Source organism: Lactuca sativa, chromosome 4, assembly GCF_002870075.4.
Source record: "Lactuca sativa cultivar Salinas chromosome 4, Lsat_Salinas_v11, whole genome shotgun sequence".
Classification (NCBI taxonomy): Eukaryota; Viridiplantae; Streptophyta; class Magnoliopsida; order Asterales; family Asteraceae; genus Lactuca; species Lactuca sativa.
In genome coordinates this window covers 346,245,358-346,250,679 of record NC_056626.2, presented here as the reverse complement: position 1 = coordinate 346,250,679, position 5,322 = coordinate 346,245,358, and the positions used below count along the sequence as shown (strand labels likewise).

Genomic DNA, 5,322 nt, shown 5'->3' with positions numbered 1-5,322 from the left:
GTTCATACCTTCTGTTAAGATCATTTATTTGAGTGGCCTTGACTTCTTCAGTGCCTTCAAACAATACAGTCAAAGTATCCATCATCTTTTTTGCTGAGATGCAGTTTTGAACCAACCCAAAGATATTATATGGCAGAGCGTAGCTGATTGCAGCACGAGCACGAACATCTAGACCATGTTTTCTTTTGTCATCTTCCGTCCAGTTTTATTTAGGTGTTTTCTTCATAGCACCATCAGGAATGTTATTTTTCAGAGGCTGATACATCGGGACGTATGGACCATTTTCGACGATGTCCAGCATGTCTTCATCTACTGACTCTAAAGCATATAGAACCTTTATTTTCCACATGGAAAAATTTGTTTCATCAAACGGAGGAATTTTAGCAGAAGGATGATTTGATGAGTTCGACGAAGAGGAAGATGAAGCCATTTGTTTGATAAAAGAAACCTGCTCTGATACCAATTGAAAAGGCCTTTCGATCAATCAATTTATCAAACAATAACAGTAAATAAGAATAAGAAGAATTCACGAAGAAAAGCTTTCACTAAGGAAGATAATCTCACAAAGAGATTATCGTGTGCACGAAGCAGCGATTAGGGTTTGTGAAAGGTGTTCTTTCACAAACCGATACAAAAGATTATATACTACTATACTAGACAATCCCTACAAATCAGGGATATGCCAGCTAACTAATTTATGCTAACTATGGAAACAAGATAAGTACAAAATCTGTTACAATGCACTGACTAAACTACAATAGGCTGAGCTGCTGAAACGCTGATGCTGACACTGAGATATGCGCTGATGCTGAGATCTGTTTTAAACATTATCATATTTCAAGGTTTGACCTTACAACATGCAACCCTAATAACCTTGAATCTATGTTTTCTCTATATACATGCAAATTTCTTTTTCAAGGTTATTTCCTAACTAGCATGGCATGGGAAATATATGAAACATAAAAACTAGTAGAAATACATACCTTGTTGTTGCTTGGATTCCTTCAAGACTTTGTGAGCCTAGCACCCCAAATGTTGTGCCTCAAATGCTTCACACAACACCACAAAACTTGGAATAACTTGAGAGAATACTTCTAGCACTCAAAATCGGTTATGCCCTCTCTAGTAACCTTACTAGGTCCGATTTCACTAGCCAAAGGGTCCCTTTTATAGTGGTGTCACAATTAGGGTTTTTACATGAATACTCTTAATTGTCATGACTCTTCATTTCTCATGACCCATGGGTTTGTAACTCCCATGGACTATCCATGGAGCTCCAAATGGTTACATCCATAACCCATAAACCATGGATCATTAATCCACCATAAAAGATTTGATGATTGTCATAATCAACCCTATATATTTAATTTGTCTCACTTTGATCACCAAATTAATACTAGATTAATACTTGATCAAATACAAACTAAATAATACTATTATTAATATATTAGAACTTATAATATATTAATAATCATAAGTGCCATATTCTCTCATTTAGTCTATCAAAGTATTGCAATGCCATGCAACCCAAATGGACCATGCCGAGTTGGGTCAAGTACATACCAAATAAAGTTATGGACTTAGACACTATATCCAACAGTCTCTCACTTGGATAAGTCTAATAACTATATTTGCAAATATGACTTCAAAATCCGACTAGCAATCGTAGCTCTTTTAAAGTCTCTTGGAACTGAGATGATGATGATACGCCATTTAAGATAAGTGATCATATAATCCTCTATTCTCATGATATTAGCCGGACAAACACATGGAACATGGTCTTACTTATTGTCCAGCATTTGTTTCTCGATCACTGATTTGTTTTGACATAGAACTAAATTGAACACAACAATTAGGTTCTGACCGGGCCCGGTACATAGGTCAAAACCAAATCATCGAGGGGCCCAAATATCACTTCTATTTCTAGAAGGAACAGGTAAACTTCGACTAATATGCTTGTACTAACTACTTGTTGAATTATTCACAAAGGCACGTTTTATAACATCGAGTTACCAATGCGTTTTCGTACAATCAATGAATAACCAACTCATAATCAACAACTCATATCTCTAGGTTTGAAGATTTATATGATATTACCATCTCACGATCACTCGAGATAAATTCCATGAGGTGATGCAAGTGAGCGTGGGTTCAATCCAATACTCAGCCCTTATGAGTACTCATGAATGTTGTAGCAACCATTGCATTGTCTAAAGCACTTTAGACAAATCATACAAGCCAAATTAATGACAGTCTTGATTCATATCTACTTCCAACATATGACTGACTGTGGATGGTTTGAATAATATGATATATACCATAACATAATTATTCTAGAAGTCAAAAGATGCAAAGTGAAACACAAGAATAATACTTAATCCTATATGGCCCCAACACTTGGGTGTAAATAAAACAACTTTTATCTAAGCACCATATTGATTACTCATTATTTATGTTTCGATTTATCAACTTAATGCTTGAATTAAACAATAGTCATGTCATGCTCCAAGCATGCACACTATGTTTTTCCAAACAACAGTTATGCCATACTCCAAGTATGCATACTATGTTTACATATGGTCCTCTCTTTGTGAAATAGATCAATTGAAAATATTCTAATGATGCTCATTTCATAATTCCAATCCTTGTTGTAAATGCAAGAACACCAAACTCTTGCCATTTAATGTAATCTGTTAGATTCTAAACTTATATGCAATGATCCCCTTGTAATGACTATGCACAGAAGTCACAAAGACTTGACAATAGACATTACAAGATATTTCAATGGAAAGCAATTCCATGAAGTCTCAAATTCAAAGTACATTCCTTTGAACATTTTCTTGCATTAAGTTCTCTAATCTTACACAGATTCAAAGAGTAACTTCCACCTATGGAAACAATTCCATATTCCCATTTTGACCATCACTTTTGAATAAGAGTTGCCTCGAAAGGTCAATATGGTCCTAACTCTATACTTCCAATTGTCCATGAGTAACCAATCTTTGGTAAACCTCAAACTGTCCTCGACAATTGCTTAATCATTTTAGTCATATCCAGTTCTAATCCCTTTTCCCTTCTTAATGCCCTAAGCATTAGGAAAATTTAGAATAGATGAATATTGTAGTACATGCAATCGATCCTACATCCGAAGCATGTGGGACATGATTCATGATATAAATTTTTTATTTTCCATGTTCTCACAATTCGAACTATCAAGAGGTATGTCGTAATCATAATCGAATTTTGAGAACGCAACATATATAGAAATTCCTTATGTTGAACAATTCCAACATAACATTCATATATATCCTTGACTAAAGTTGATAAAACTCAATCTAAGCTGGTAGAATTGGAATGAAGTATAAAATTCTCTCCCTTAATTATAGCAAACAACTTTTCAGAGCAAATTGAAACTTTTGTTTTCTATAATTAACATTGCTAACTTGCAATATTTAACATAATCATCATGCTCCCACTAGCATAATGATTACCAGCATAACACTTTATGCTCCCACTAGCTTTGACATGTACTCAGAAATCAACTGGACTTCTAGAAATCAATACTTTATTGACTTTCTTACCAAAGTTCATATTTCTTATACTAGATTGCTTTGATATGACTTTATCAAGAACATACACCTTTCCTTAGATAGCTCACATGTTTGTCTAGACCTTTGCAATTCTCACTAGTTAGTGTGCTGGTTAACCACACACGCTCCACTAACTATATGAGAATGCAAATATCACAACCGCTATCTACTAAAAATCTTCTTAGTGGAAGTGTTTCCTTACCATCATTTTCATGAATCGGAGAGAAACCTTATGACACTTAGATTTTATGGTGTGTGTGTTCTTTTTCATGTGAATTTTGGCAAAACCATAATCACAGGACTAGGTTAGTGACACTTCCAAATTCATATGGACTGAACTTGTGCAATCTTAATTTCTTGCCACCCGGCAGCACAAGGGCCTACCATTGTCGAGAACTCTCAGAACTCCAATGCAAAGCCAACCTTAACTGGGATGAGCACAGAATATGTCAACACGATAGGTTACAAACCTCAAGTCGTGGGCTAGTGATTAACAAAACTCTTGATTAGTTCTTGAAACTATTTCAGAATCTTTTAGACTCCCACTGTCCTCTTGACATATAAGACTCTCTTGCCAAATATTCAAGAGATAGTGCGGAATCTTTTCAATTTAAACACTTCCAATAATTGGACTTAGTTGGTCTTTGTTTTATCCAAAACATCACAACTAACCAACCTCAAATATACAAGAGTAGAACACATCTTACTCTACATTTGATAAGTGTTATGAAGTATGAATTATGTCACTCAAGTTACAATCTGGGAGTATAACTCCAGGATTTGTTTTTGGCATGAAGTATGAATTATCTTTTGATTTAACCATTTCAATAATTCACGATTCCTCTCCTCAGGCAACAAACACACTAAGGTGTCCGTAGAGGATCAATTGTGATATGGTTCCATAATCACTAAGATAATCATAAAACAAAATACACAAGTACTCTCCCATCTCTTCAGAATGGAGAAACTTTTTATCTTTCTGCCTTATTTGATTCTTCTTATTCATTCTGCCATACATTGAAACTTTTCCAATGTTTCAGAATTACACTTAAACTCATAATCATAACCATATTTACTAAACTTTAGTAAATCATAACGAATAATATTTGTAACATCCCCCTCTGGCACGTATCACAATATTGTCCGCTTTGGGCCACTCGGCACGAGGACTTCCCAGGGGGTCACCCATCCTGGTACTACTCCCGCCCGAGCACGCTTAACTGCAGAGTTCTTATGGGATCTGATGCCCTCACGACTTTAAAACGCGTTGTGATAAGGAAGGTATCCACACCCCTTATAAGGAATGCTTAGTTCTCCTTCCCAGTTGATGTGGGATCAGATCTAACCCACTTTCAACCCCCATTATAGGGTTCGACGTCCCCATCGAACACATCGACCCGTGCCCTGGCTCTAATATCATTTGTAACATCCCGCTCTGGCACGTATCACAATATTGTCCGCTTTGGGCCACTCGGCACGAGGACTTCCCAGGGGGTCACCCATCCTGGTACTACTCCCGCCCGAGCACACTTAACTGCAGAGTTCTTATGGGATCTGCTGCCCTCACGGCTTTAAAACGCGTTGTGATAAGGAAGGTATCCACACCCCTTATAAGGAATGCTTAGTTCTCCTTCCCAGTCGATGTGGGATCAGATCTATCCCACTTGGGGGCAAGGCCCCAGTTAGTCCGGATTTCGGTCCGATGCAGGGGACAAGGTCCCAGTTAGTCCGG

The 5,322-nt window shown here is 36.8% G+C and overlaps 1 pseudogene; it reads right to left on the bottom strand.

Moving 5' to 3' along the window:
- Nucleotides 1-4,742: 4,742 nt before the first annotated feature.
- LOC128134042 (5S ribosomal RNA) lies at nucleotides 4,743-4,860 on the bottom strand (annotated as a pseudogene).
- Nucleotides 4,861-5,322: the final 462 nt, after the last annotated feature.